Consider the following 15,015-nt stretch of genomic DNA (forward strand, 5'->3'; position numbering starts at 1 on the left):
CTTTTTGAGAATACGAGACTTTTCTACGGAGGCTGCACCATTTTACCTTACCATCGACAATGGAAGGGGTTCCAATTTCTCTACAACTGCACCCATACTTTTTATCCTTTTTTGATTATAGCCATCTCAGCAGGTGTGAAGTGACAGCTCACTGCGGTTTTGATTTGCAATTCCCTGATGACTAACGATGTTGAGCATCTTTTCATGTGCTTATTAGCCGCTTGTAGATCTTCAGAGACATGTCTATTCAAGTCCTCTGCCCATATTTTTAATTGGGTTATCTTAATTTGGGTTGTTGAGTTATAGTTCTTCTTCCTGAATAAACCCTTACCAGATATAGGATTTGCAAGTATTTTCTCCTAATCTGTAGGTTGTCTTTTCTTTCTTGATAATGTCCTTTGATGTACAAAAGTTTTTAATTAATTTTGAGAGAGAGAGAGAGAGAGAGAGAGAGAGAGAGAGAGAACAAGCAGGGGAGGGCGGCGAGAGAGAGGCGCAGAGCCCCATGAGGGGTTTGGACTCACAAAAAGGGAGATAATGACCTGAGCTGAAACCAAGAGTCGGACGCTTAACCAACTGAGCCACCCAGGTGCCCCCAAAAATTTTTAATTTTGATGAAATACAATTTATTTACTTTTCTTCGTGCTTTCTTATCATAACCAAGAGCCCGTTGTTAAACCCAAGGTCATGAAGATTTACTCTTCCCTCCACCCACACCCCCCCCCCCCAGCCGTGAATTTTATGACTTTGGCTCTTATATTTAGGTCACTGATCCATTTTGAGTTAATTTTTGTATATGGTGTGAGTCAGGGGTTGCCCTGGCCTTTTTTTTTTTTTTTTCTTAATTTATTTTGAAAGAGAGAGAGAAAGAGGTTCCATGCAAGCACAGGAGAAGAACAGAGAGAGACAGGGGGAGAGAGAGAATCCCAAGCAGGCTCCATGCCGCACAGAGCGTGACCTGGGGCTCGATCCCACAAACTGTGAGATTGTGACCCCGAGCTAAAATCAAGAGCAGATGCTTAACCAACTGGGCCACCCAGGCATCCCTGCCCTGGCTTTTCTGACCAGAGTCCCTCCCCACCATGATCCTCTGGCAGAGCTAGCTAGCACTGATGCACTAGACCATGAACTTCATGAAGCAGAACTAGGTCTCCTAAAAATCACCACTGTGGTGCAGGCAGCCTCATGCCTGGTACTCACTGGGTGCTCGAAAACTGCATGATGGACGGATGGATGACTGAAAACGGGTAAGGTATGGGGGGCCAGCTCCACCCCACTTGCTTACCACCACTGCAAGCACCCACAGCTGGCTGAGCAACTTGCTTGTAACAAATACATGACAGGCCAAACTTATTAAGAGCTAACTATCTATCAACAATTTCACTTACTCCAATCAGTAAACTGAAAATGACCCAAGATCTAACTAGTGCGCTTAACTGAGTCCCAGCCCCGGAAAGTTCATCATTTCCTCGCCAATCTCCTAGCTCAAGTCCCTCATTACACACATGAGAAGACCCAAGAGCCACCCAAGGCCGTGACTTCCCAAAGCCTGGGTTTCAACTCTCAGAGTTTTCCCCCACCGAACACAGGCCTCAGTGATCACCCACTATGTAGATAAGCAACCAAAAGGTAGGAGGGGAGTCTGAATTACTTCAAATGGCAGCAACGGCCCCTGTGAACGGGGCCTCCCAATGAAAAAATGAACCCTGAGGCCCAAATGTCCTGATGCTCTGAGGACCATCTCCTGCCCTCCTCGCACAGCACCTCACTGCTCTCACTCCGCCCCCCCCCCCCACCCGTTCCCAGGTTATGCCAAGCCCGTTCCCGCTGCTGAGGGTTTGCTCCCTCAGACATCCTCCACCCAGCTCTCCCCACGCGTCTGCTCAAATGTTACCTATCAGCGAGGTCTTCCTGTCACTCTTTATCTCCCTTACTCTGTATTTCTCCCTACCATTTATTACCGTCGGACTTAATACATATTAGTTGTCTCTTCCCAATTCCCACAACCCTGACTCCTGGTGGAACGGTAGTTCCTTAAAAGGCAGGGACGTTTACACCTCCCCACATGAGGCACTCAATAGGTACTCAATAGATATCCGTGGAATGCACGAGGAGAGGGGAAGACGGGGAACACCATTCTCAGCGTTTACCACACCGCCAAGCATTACAGAGGGAAAGCGCAAACTCACGGTTAGCATGACTGGACCCTGCAGCCACAGAGGCCCGCAAGTTTACTTCTGGACCCACAGGCTGTCCCTGCTTACTGGGGCAGGCAGGGCTGGGACGCTGTGTGTGATCAAACACTCCCACACATCCCAGTCAAGCCAGAGATGCTGGCAGCTGTTCCTCTGCTGACCTGGCCACGGAAAATGGAGTCTTTCCCCACAGGCGCTTAATAAATGCTTGTGAACTGCACGCAGGAACGAATGAACAAACAACTAATGTACACAGGGCTTACACCTACACTTTCAGAAGGCTGTGTCAGCGATAAGAACAGATCATCCCAACGATGCTGGGAGGCGGTCTAATTCCTTTTCTAGGAACCCACTGTCAAGATACAACCAGGCACGAAACAAAGTCATTTGCAGGGATTGTCCTCCGGGCAATACTTCACACTGAGAATTGCAACCAAAAAAACCTAATTTCCAACTGTAGAGGGCCCGGTTAAATAAATCACTAAATCAGAATAGTAAGTAAAAAAGGCTGGTTATGAAACTGTATCTACAGTGAACACCACTATTTAAGGTAATTAATTATAAAGGAACTCAAGACCACAAATACAATCGGTAGTTTCTTCCTATCCTTTCAACCTTTCTGTATTTCCTAAATTATAATGAGCAATAATGAATTTGAAGAAAATCAAACTGAAAAAAGTTAAAAAAAAAAAAAAGTGCTGTCACCTCATATTTTATTAGCCCCCAGGGTGTGTAACTACTTAAACCTCTGGCCACCTCCTCTCCAGTTTCCGCGTTCACCTCACCCTGCTTCTTCCTCTTCCTCTGGCCACAACCCCACTGCGGCCGGGGAGGGGGGGCACCCAGCACTTGGGCCTTGGGAGCCACACCTGCAACCACTGCCCCCCATCCCGCTCCAGGGCTGAGCTGCCCCACCCAACATCCTCCAGGCCCACAGACCCCAGGCTTGCTCCTTCACTTCCCATCTCTGCGGCTCCGAGCAAGTTACTGAACCTCTCTCACTGAGATGCCATTTCCAAATCAGGAAACTGAGGCTGACCTCAACTCATGGGAGCCTCCAAAGGCCCAGGGAACTAATGGACCCCCACCTTACAGGGCACAGGGAGCTGCGTGCTGTGGCCCTGCCTTGTGTTGAGTCTCAATCTGTTGGCTCTACTCAGGCTCATGAAGCTGCAATTCTTTATCCTCTACCTGCCTAAGTCTGGGCACCTGTGCTCTCCTGAAGGAAAAACAAGCAGGTGTTGGCTCTCAGATCAACACAACGGTTGCTTGGCTGAAATTCCTATCCCCTGGTCGAATCTTCCGCTCCTTTAGAGATACACAGTCCCACTCTCCCTGAGAGCTGGTGCCCAAATCCCCAGCAGCTGCCCTCCGGAGGCCACACGCTGTCTTCAAAAGACATTGCCGGCATTTTACTTAAGATCCTGATGCCTCCTTAAACCATCTTCCCTCCTCCACACCAACAATCTCCCACCACTCCAGCTCAGTGCTTGCTTCTCCTGCTCTTTCAGTCACAGGGATTTACATGTTTTTGTTTTTCCTTCGTGAACATTCTGCATTCATCCCTAATGCCCGAGGCATCTCATGAGCCCCACCTGCGGCCAGGCTCTAAGGCCGGTGCTGGGGCTCAGGTGAGTAAGAGGCTGTCTCGGGTTCGTGCTCTCTGGAACTCATCAGCTGCTCAGAGAGAGAAATGCATGAATAATCAAATAATCGCCTTCCAGCGTGGTTCGTGCTAGAAGACAGCTGTGTGCCACTGGCTGCTGGGTGGGGCCTTGTCTAGGCTGTGACCACAGCCCAGCCTGGGACGAAAAATGCTTCTAAGGGGATTCTTGCGGCAAAGCCAGACCTTGAAGGATGAAGTATCAAACAACAAAATCAAATCACTCAATACTTATCTCAAAGCCCTCAGGGTCCCCTACTGCCCCTCCTCCATCATCACCCTCAGCTGACTCCAATCTGGCTGCCATGCTGCAGACACCTGGGTGCACCTGCCACTCCGAGGTATCCCCCACGGAGCTGAGTAGAAAGGGGTGCCACTGTGCTTCTTTTGCTTTTTCTGTACGCTCTTCTCCACGAGCGTCTTCCCTACCGCGGTCGTGCTCCGCACCAATGCCTCAAGGTGTGGCTTCTAGACGAGAGGCATCAGCATCACCTGGGTGCTTGTTAGAAATGCAGAATCTCTCAGGCCCTGCCTCAGACCTCTGGGGTCCGCATCTTATGCATGTTAAAGTCTGAGGGACACTGCTCCCCACTCCAATCCAGCTTCCCCCAGGTCTTCAGCTTCCCCCTTTTCACTGTTGCCAGCTGCCATCTTTGGGTGCCTTCAACAGGCCCAGCCTCCAGAGCGTCCGCCTCCTCGCCTCCACGGACCTTCACATCCACCCCAGCGTGGCACTGCCTCAGCCTCACCCTGCCCATCACAGCTCCCTCCAGCTGAGACCTCTGGCTCCACCTGTGGACAAATGTCACCATGGTCCTTCTGTCAAGCTTACTGAGAGGGACAGATGGCAGGCAGCAACTGACAACCAGCAGCTCCTAAGTAATTAAGTGCTGCTGGGAGAAGCACTTGTCATCATGGAATCTTCCCTAGTCCTTGTGAGTCGGAGATATTTGTCATTCCCCATGCAGAGATAAGAAAATTGAGACATCAGGAGCTCAAGTAGGGTCACACAGTTAGTGGGAGTGGGGCACAGAGGCGACCCCAAGCTTACTACCTGTACTGAGAGATAACGAGTCTCGCAGAGAAAACCGGGGAAGGGGGCTTGCAGCCAAGGCAGCCCATCTGCACTGGGCTGGGACCTAAAAAGGAGGGGAAAGTAGGAGAATAAGTGGGAGAGGAAGGCACAGGCCGGGTCACATAACTCTTCACTGACAGACTACAGAGCTTAGAGTTACCAGGGGACAGGAAGGTAACATTTTGGAGCAGGCTGGTCAAAAATGGCCACGTCGTTCCCTGACTTCTGTCTCGCAGACCCCCACAAACCTGATTCTTTGCCTCGTGAGACTTGCTTCCCCAACCCTTCGGGTGTGGTGAACAGTCAGATTCTCCCCGGTACTCGGTCTGTACCTCCCTGCCTGCTTGCCCTCAGCCCTCCTCTGGAGTTGAAAGCACCTTCCCCAGAAGGGCTTGGAGGCAGGGGCTCCCCTTCCAACCCCGGTGTGCACAGAGCACATCAAACCATCAGGTTCCACGATCAGCAACTCTTAGAGGAAGACCTGAGACTCCTCCCCTCTGCCAACATTCTGAGGGTGCAGCTGAATAAGAGATAGTCTCTGCCTTTGCAGAAGCTCATAAGCAGGAGCCTTGACCCTGAGCATGTACCTCTTTAAGGCGAAAACATTTTTGTGACGCCTGCACGTTCACACACCTGGACCTATTTGGTAATTCCTAAAAACTGAAGCCTTTCTTAGTCTTTGAAAATGTCTTTACGTGGCAAGTAATCACAGCAACAGTGAATCAGTTGTTATGACTGAAAAAAGATTAACTAATTAAAAAAAAACCATTAAAACTGTAACACAATGTTTAAAAATTCTTGCATTATAGGTTGAAAATATGTTGGTAGAACTTTATTTGTGAAACACAGATCTATTCCAGAGTCTTCTCCACGTACGGTCTGTGGGTCAGTCTCAACACGACCCGGGAGCTTGTAACAAATGGAGACTGTAGGGCTCACCTTGGGCATCCTAGAAGCAGAATCTACATCTTAACACTAAAGCTTGGGAAGCCCTGGCTTAGAGCATATGGTGTGCGGGGCTGGGGCTTGGACACAGGGGAAAGCAAGGCCAGACGGAACCCACGCAGAATGGGGTGACCTTAAGTGCTTTCCCAGAGAACGTTTTCTGGCAGCAGTATGAAGGAGGTAGAGGTGTGAGGGGCCTACCAGGGAGAGGGGGAGGAAGCAAAAGTAGAGGCAAAGGGGAGAAGCACAGGGACTAACCCACTTTTAGCAGGGGTGGAGAGGGAGGGCAGGTTGGAGGAGGTACTTCTGAGGTGTGACGGGCAGAATCTGTCCAGTGCAGGTGTTGGGGGGTGAAGGATGACTCTAGGGTTTCTTTTTTTTTTTTTTTTTTTAACATTTTTTATTTATTTTTGAGACAGAGAGAGAGACAGAGCATGAACAGGGGAGGGGCAGAGAGAGAGAGAGGGACACACAGAATCGGAAGCAGGCTCCAGGCTCTGAGCCATCAGCCCAGAGCCCGACACGGGGCTTGAACTCACGGACCGCGAGATCGTGACCTGAGCTGAAGTCGGCCGCTTAACCGACTGAGCCACCCAGGCGCCCCTAGGGTTTCTAAGCTGGAAGATGCATCACTTACAGCAAGGGCAGTTTTAAGGAAGAAGGTGCAGAGGAGGGGCCTGGGGACACTCAAAGAAGAGGTGTTCAGATGTGATCTACATAGGAACAAAACCGCCCCAACCAGGGCTGGAGACACAGACCCGTGAGCTCCTGATGATGGGATCAGGTGAGTCTACCCAGGAAAGCCTGCAGAATGATTAAGAACAGAGGATAAAGGAAACAGAGGATGAGCCACTGAAGGGAAAGGGGGGTGGGAGCACATCACAGAAGCCCAGGTAACAAGGAGGGGCAATGAGCCAGCTGCACGGAGACCCAGTGGGCTGAGACATGAAAACCAGCCCCTGGTCTTGACAGCAGAGCATCATGGTGAGGGGATGCTGGAGTACATAAAGCCGAGACTGCTATCCAAAGCTTAACCCGCCTCAGGGTGCAAGGCCCAATCAATCAAAATTATGTCTTTTTCATAGCAGCATTGTCTGCAATGGTCAAAAGGTGGAAGCAATTAACCGTCCACTGACAGATGAATGACCAAATGTGGTATATGCATTCAACAGAATATTATTCATCCCTAAAGAGGAAAAAATTCTAACACATGCTACGACACAGATGAACCTTGGGGACATTATGCTAAGGGAGAGAAACCAGTCACAAGATGACAGATACTATAGGATTCCACGCATGTTGGGGAACTAGTCATCTAATACCCAGAGACCGAAAGTAGAAGGGTGGTTGCTGGGGGCTGAGAAGTTAGCATTTAATGGCTATGGGGTTTCAGCTTTCCAAGATGATGACGTCTGCGGTGTGCGGGGGTCGTGGTAGCCCAGCAATGTGACTCCACCTAATGCCAATGAGCCGTAGACTTCTGTGCATTTTACCGCAATTTAGAACAATTATGTCTTTCATCATCAGCATGGAAGGTCGGAACTCCCAGAACGGAAGAGTATGTCTGTGTTGAGAAGTGAGGGCAAATCTTTTTCAGCTGCCACAGACGACTCCTCCAGCAGGCCTGGCAGTGGAAGAGAAGAGAGTAACTGAGTGCTGACCTAAAGGTGAGGCAGGGCTCCAGGAAGGCTTTCTTCCCCCGGGGGGTGGGACGACAGCCTTCAGCTGGAAGTGGAGAGGCAAGCCTGAGCCAAAGCAAAGGACACTCATTTTCTCAGACTGGAGGACAGGAAGGAAGAGAGGAGCCAGAAAGGTGAAGGAGAGGGTGGTAAAGGTGAGGGGGTTCCCACCAGATGGAACTTGAGCATCTCAGGACCACAGGCCTGAGGTCAAGACTCACACCCTCTGGAGAGGCAAGGTGAGGACGACAGGTAGGAGACCTGGAGGGAGTGGGATGGTGAGGGGGGCTGGTGTGGGAGTAACATGGGAGCAGGACTGGAGGGCAGGGGCGGTAGGGGAGGGTGGGGGGAGACAAGCGGGCTGCAGAGCCCAGAGCACCTGTCTGAAACTATCATTGAGTCTGAGGTAGCGGTCCCCAAAGGAGGGTTCCTGGTCTCTGGAGCAGCAGCAGCACCTGGGAGCTTGTTAGAAATGCAAGTTTGCAGGCTGTACCTGAGTCTGATTCAGACTCACTGAACCAGAAGCTCTGGGAGCGTGGCCTAGCAGCCCAGGTCTTAACAGGTGACTCTGATGTGATAAAATGTGAGAAACACTATACTATAAAAATTCAGTGGAAGATGCATGTCGCTTTTGATATGTAAGTGAAAAAAAAATCAGCCTAGCAACTTCCACATAAAAGAGCCAGAAATGCATAACTGCTTCATGCCAATGCAACTTATGTCTATCGTTAACAAAACTTCTGTTAACAAAACCATAGAAATATGCAGTCCATCTCATAAACATCCTTAGATGAGATCTAGAAAACACGCCTAAGATCTGGGGTTGGAAATGTTGGCACCAGTCCTGCTCTCCAACTGACTACCTGTGTGCCATGTAGCATGCCGTATCCCTTTCAGGGCCTGTTTTCCCTTCCATAAAAAGAGGGAGCTAGAAACAGTTCTTTCGTGGTCTCTTCCGGATCTGACATTGTGTGATTCTGTCCTATAAACAGTGACCTCCGACTAAGTGCTCTTGCCTCGTCAGAGAAAGAATGGCTTTAACAGGTAAAGCATCATATCACAGTTAACCAGAAAACCTTTCCAAAATTCAGTTAAGTGCTAATATCTTGCATTCTAAGAACTAGAACACTCCCTCACTCACTGCCTTTGCCATTAAAGCCACCAATGCCTATAAGTCATAAAAATACCGTACTGCACTGGCCTGTGTTCATGAAGTCCACGTGATTGGGATGCCCCAGAAAATATCCCCAATACTTCACATTTTTATCTTACAAGACTTTTTAATCCAGGAAGTTAGGGTTTGTATTTTTTGCTCGGCAGAAAATGAGTTAAAGAACTGTACTATACAGATCCCAGGGCCTGCCCCTTCTGACCCAAGTATCTAGGGACACAGTATTACATGTCTAGGCTTCCTGATAAATGGCCCCGTATTGACCTTGTTACCGGAATCCCTAGACACTGGTTTCCTGCCTGGTTTCTCTGCATCCAAGTCCCTGTCTACACCTACTGGTCATCTAATGCTCATCCTCCTGTGCCTGGGTCCCCAGTGCCACCTGCTTCCCTGCCTCTGCCAAAGGCCATAACTTGGTTCTGATCTCAGGACTGGGTCTGGGAGAGGGACGTGAGTGTTTGTGCAGGAAGGACGGTGGAAGTGTGGGTGCCAGGGGGAAAAAAGATAAGGTCTAGGGAGATTCTGGTCTCCCGCCCCACCTCACTTACACACCCTGGCTCTTAAATTCCATTAGAATTTATCAGTGGGAAACACAGCTGGTTTGTTTGTCCTCCTTGTGCATCTATCACAGACTCCGTCCCTGGGTATGTAAATGACATTCCAGGCTCTCCGTAGTCCCCATGGCAGGAAGGTGCAGAAGAGGGGAGGGCCAAAACAAAACTGGTATAGCAGGAGCAAAGTTGGGGAGGGGCAAAGGAGGTATGACCACCACAGGTACTGGAGCCAGGAACATGGGCTAGGCAGGCAATGTCAAGATTAGTTCTGTCTTTATGTAAGCAGAGGATTCCTAGTGCTAGACGGTTTTCCAGGCTGATCTTCAACCTCAAAGTCACACTTGGGTAGGGTGACCACACCCCCTGATTTGCCTAGGGCAGTCCCAGTTGAAGCTAGTTCATGAGATGCAATTATTAATAGCCTCACTCTTATTCTCAAAATGTTCTGGTTTAGATGATGAATTCTCATTGTTTTACTCGTGGGCCCCTAAGCCTGCAAAGTTAGAGTCGCAGACACAGAAGGCTGTTGAGCACTAGGCGACACCTCCGGGCTGAGTCTCACCCCTCCTTAAATGCTCCATTCTCTCCAGCACCCCGATGTCTGCTTGTACACCTTCGGGGATAGCAGGCTCGCTAAACCCTGATGAAGCCTCTCTTTTTGGGAGAAAGCTGTGTTATAAAAATAGCAAGATCAAGCCTGTAGAATGCTCTTTCTGTCTTATGTGCTCCTCTTTCAATAAATATTTAGTGAGTGCATTTGATGTTCCAGGGCTACTGGGGACACAAGGGTGAGTTAAAATAGACCCAAATTGAAGGGCATTCTATAAAATAATGGGCCTGTACTTTCCAAAAATGTCAAGGTCATAAAGGGCAAAGAAAGGCTGAGTAACAGTCCCAGTTTAAAGTAGATTAAAAAGGATGACCTTGTGAAATGCATGCTCTGGGGGTTTCTTTGCTACAAAAGACACTATCAAGACAAGTGGCAAAAACCTGAGTAAGATCTATAGATTACAGTATTGTTTCAATAATGATTTCTCGATTCTAGAAATTGTGCTGTAGTTATATAGAAGAATGCTATTATTTTTAGGAAATACACTGAAGTATTTTGGGGGAAAGGAAGACTCTATAAATGACCCTCAAGTGATTGAAGAAAAAAAACATATATACATGGAGAACAGAATAAAATAACTGTGATAAAATGGTAACATTTGGGGAATCTGGGTGAAGGGTATAGGAGAGTTCTTTGTTCTATTCTGAGAATTTTGCTTTATGTCTGAATGAGGTCAAAATAAAAAGTTAAAAGAAAAAAACAAGTCTAAGAGACAGGTTTTTTTTTTTTTTTCTCTTTTTGAAAAGAAAGCAATGGACCCTGACCTCAGTCAAGTCACCATGTGGCTGGGGAGACAGGTACTAATACAAATAATTACACTAATTAACTGCAAGATTGCAACTGTGTAAAAGGAGAGAGATCCGGGGGCATGAGCCGTTTAACAGCAGGCAGTTTTACCCAAATCAGATGCAATCATGGGCTAACACCCAAGGCAGGAGTGAACTGGGGGGGGGAGGAGCACGGTTCCAGGCTCTCACAGACCCTGCGGCGGGTGAGGCAAGAGGGACCATTACCACCAGGGCCTGAGGGAGACACCAACATTAATCTCATCTTTTATTCCTTTTTAAAAAATGTTTATTTATTTTCGAGAGAGAGAGAGAGAGAGAGACAGACAGACAGAGAGAGAGAGAGAGAGGAGAGAGACAGAATCCCAAGCAGGCTCTGCAGCATGGAGCAGACGCAGGGCTGGAACCCACGATCCGTGCAATCATAACCCGAGCTGAAATCAAGAATCAGATGCTTAACCGACTGAGCCACCCAGGCGCCCCTCGTCTTTTATTGTAAGAGCAATAGGAAATGTTTTTGAAAGGCCCGGGTGACTGCAGAGAACGGGCTGGCAGGTGCGAAGGCACGAGAAGCCCGCTGCAGCAGTGGTGGTGACTGCAGCCTCCAGGTGGGGCATCGCAGATTTTTCCCTGTCCCCTGACACTTCAATTTTCTTTTTTAAAAAAAAAAATTTTTTTTTTAACATTTGTTTATTTTTGAGAGACAGAGAGAGATAGAGCACAAGCAGGGGAGGAGCAGAGAGAGAGGGAGACACAGAACCCAAAGCAGGCTCCAGGCTCCAAGCTGCCAGCACAGAGCCTGACATGGGCTCAAACTCACAAACTGCGGGATCATGACCTGAGCCGAAGTTGGCCACTCAACCAACTGAGCCACGCAGGCACCCCTGACACTTCAATCTTCTACAGCAACCATATATGTATTGATAACCAGACCAAGGGAGGGTGCTGGCGGGAGCAAGGCGGGCTCAGACTGTCACGTCCTCTCTGCAGGCCTGCCAGTGGTTAGGGTGAAGGGACGGTTGATGGAGATGGTCGCTGCTTCTCTCACAAGCACCCCAGGGCCTAGACTGAGGCTGACTCACCGCAAGGTGGGGGGGAAGGGGGTCAGGTCTTCATACCCCACTCCCAAAGTCAGCCCGGTGCCTCTCATCCTACAGCATCCAGCTGGCCATGGCCCCTTTCTGGTCCTCGATCCTGCCCCTTGGAATGTCCCTTGAGCTCTGAGAGCTAGGAGCTGTAGCCCTGCCCTAGGGGTTGGCCATTTCTCACCCACAGTGACTCTTGGCACTGAATACCCCAACAAAGCATTTGTCTGGAGGGTCAGGGGCCCGCCCACAGAGGGAAGGGACCCTGTTCTGTGTGCCAAATTCTGCCCTAGCGGGTTTTCATTTATTAGCTCCTTTAAAACAGTCCACTTAAAGGAAATAGGTTCCATTATCATCCACATTTTATAATTAACTGATTTGTCTAGGGACAGACTTGGGTTCACATCTTGGCTATCCTACTTAGGAGCAATGTATCCTTCACTGCATCTCTCTGAGCCTCAGTTTTTTTCACCCTACCAGTAAGGGGCTGGTAGGAATTAACACGATTCTGGGGCTAGGAGTTACTATTTATTCCCTTTTGAGGCACCAAGAGGCTCAGTACAGAAAATCCACTCCAAACTACACATTGCTTAAACATTTACTAAAAGCTTCTGTATCCTGACAATAAATCATGGGACCTGAATTTTCCAGGACTATCCCAATTTCAAATCCTCTGTCCTAACTTTCCACATAAAGCAACAAATGTCTCAAAAATTCCACTCTCTCAGTATCCAAACAACACCTCCTAGGCCTCCGCTTACACAAAGAAGCAGCACATTCTTTTTCAGACTACAGATCCTAGCCTTTGGTTCAGAAAATGTAGTCAGCGGAGCCCTGCTGGCCCTCTGATGGAAACGGGGTCATGGCAGCCAGTACTCCATCACGACCCAGACTCGGTTGTTTCCCGGCACATTGGGGTGAACTACAGCCAGAAGAAGCCGAACCATGATGAGGGCATCACCCACAGAGGGCCACAGACTGGTGAGACGAGCTCTCCCCCCACCTCCCTACCAAGATGCTGGTACCCAGGTGGGTACGAAGCACAGCCAGAGGGTTGCTCCAAGGTTTAAATGAATATTTAGAAACCACTCAGAACAGTGCCTGGCATTTGGTAAGTGCCATAACAGTGTTTAATAACTAAATGCAAAGGCATACCTGACAGAAGGCGCTCATGCCTCCAAGACAACCCACAAGCATCACTGCTATGTGGGGAGAACAAGAGGGGACACTTACCCCTGCGTTGAGTGAGGCTGGGCCTCCTCACAGACGTGGGGGGGCACCCTGACTACAGGAGGTAGGTCCTGTTATTAGCCAAGGTCAGGAGGCTGGACCTGGGGAAGAGTCACCACTCCTGAAATACACAAGGTCTCTTTGTGCCTCTGAGCCTTTGCATCTGCTGTTCTGTCTGCCCCCCAAATACCATCTTTTTCTACCCTCAAGGCTGAATTCAAATGCCAACTACTCCTTATGGTGTTCCTTGATGCCCATCAGAATGAATGGCTGCTTCCACTGGTCTCCCTTGCATCTGGCTTTATCATCTTTTAAAGCAATTGTGAAACAGATGGGTAAGATACAGAGTATGTATGCACAGGTGCATGCACACGCACGCACGCGCGCACACACACACACACACACACACACACACACACATCATTGTCTTCCCAAATCCACCATACATCCTTCCAAGATAAGGGTTCAGCTTTCATCTCTGTAACCCTAGGGCCTGACACACAGCTCAGTAAGTGTCTAAATTTTCTGTGAAATCTGTGCTCTCAGCTGGTCTTCACCTGCAGGCAGAGAGTGGTTTCAGGTGCACACACAACCAGAAGCTACGTAGACCCAAGATCTGTGGGCCTTGGAACCCATGACCAGATCAGATTTTAGCCAGGGACCTACCAAAGCATTTGCTTTCATCCCCTTTTCAGGCGGATGAAAGGAGACACCTGTGATACCAGCGTAGTATAGACACTGACCGGGTCCTGGCCTGTCTGTAATAGAACTAGTAAGAGGAGCCCAAGCTTGGGAAGCAACACCAGCAGGCTGCCCTGCCTCCAGTCTGTCAAGGCCAGGGCAAGTGCAGAGTGCCTTAGGCATTCCAGCCCCTGCAACACACGTGGGAAAAGAAGAGAGATTGGCCCTGCTTTCCAGGAACCACTACCATCTGGTGGTAGGAAGTAGAGCTCTGGGGTTAGGGTCAAAGTCGGAGATCCCCTCCCCACCTACCACAAACCCTGAGGGGAGGGAGGGGGCCAAGTCTTACAGTTCCTTCCAAAACCCAAAGCTGAGCCCTGGGGGATGGGGGGTGGGGTATGTGCATTCTGGAAAATGGAATACCTGATGTGCCTGGACCCGTGGTCACCCTTCGTCCCTCTTGCTCCTGGCCCCAGACTACCTTTGCTAGCTCAGTTTCCTCAACTGCCAAGCATGGAACTGAACAACACTAAAATTAAACAATGTACGTGAAACCTCCCAGTTCACAGTCAATAATCAAGGGGTTGGTCCCAATCCCAATTACCAGCTGGGAACCTCAACTTCTTTCGGGGGTAGGATTTGTCTCTGACCAGGTTCCTGACACTTAAATAAGGTTTAAAAGCTACCAGAATTCTTCTCTATGAAAAATGTGAAAGGTGGGCTCTGAAACTGGAGTGACCAAGCAGTGATGTATCCAAATTTGACTCTGTGTTAACTTAGGTTCTTGGTCCTTTCCCAACTGTCCCTGAAGACCTGCTTTCTCCCCGAAGGGAAGTTCCCCCAGGCATCCTGGGTTTGCTGGGGTCAACAGGCTTGCTCAGCATCCCCACCCAGCACTGCATCAGATATACAGAAGTGGCTTAATAAATGCTTGCTGAACGGAATGCCACTCCACTCAGAAATGCCTTTGGTAACTTGACCTTTTCACATTCCTTCGCTAATGTCTAATTTACATATAAGAGTCCGCTTTAGGAGATGGCAAACCACCAGAGACAATTTGGGATCAATAGGGTATTAGGCACGTTTTATTCTAAGCCAATTCTCTGCAAATTGGTATTCCATTAACTGTACGTGGGATTTATGGGAACTCACTATGAACCAGAATATTTAACTAGAACGACCTACTCTCTGTCAGATAATAGCTTACCATTGTTAATTTTCAACTAGTCAATCTCAGAAAGGTTTCCAGCTTCCAATCTACGTGTTGATTTAATCATCAATAAAGTCATCTATTTGAAAGTCTCCGTACAATAAAGGACAGCCTGGTGCAGAAGAAAAAGAT

General features: G+C 48.9%; 1 protein-coding gene across 2 annotated transcripts in view; it reads right to left on the minus strand.

Annotated features, from left to right (window-relative positions):
* The window catches only part of PTPN3 (protein tyrosine phosphatase non-receptor type 3), a 112,754-nt gene that overhangs the window by 95,861 nt on the left and 1,878 nt on the right, over window positions 1-15,015 (minus strand). Inside the window, exon 1 of one of the 2 annotated variants that reach the window (XM_060609066.3) lies at window positions 2,190-2,208. The exons of the other annotated variant lie outside the window; for it this stretch is intronic. The gene's annotated coding sequence lies outside the window, so the exon portion shown is untranslated. Of the gene's footprint in view, window positions 1-2,189; window positions 2,209-15,015 lie in introns of those variants that run through there. 2 annotated transcript variants of the gene reach the window in all.

This window comes from Panthera onca, chromosome D4, assembly GCF_046562875.1.
Source record: "Panthera onca isolate mPanOnc1 chromosome D4, mPanOnc1 haplotype 2, whole genome shotgun sequence".
Classification (NCBI taxonomy): Eukaryota; Metazoa; Chordata; class Mammalia; order Carnivora; family Felidae; genus Panthera; species Panthera onca.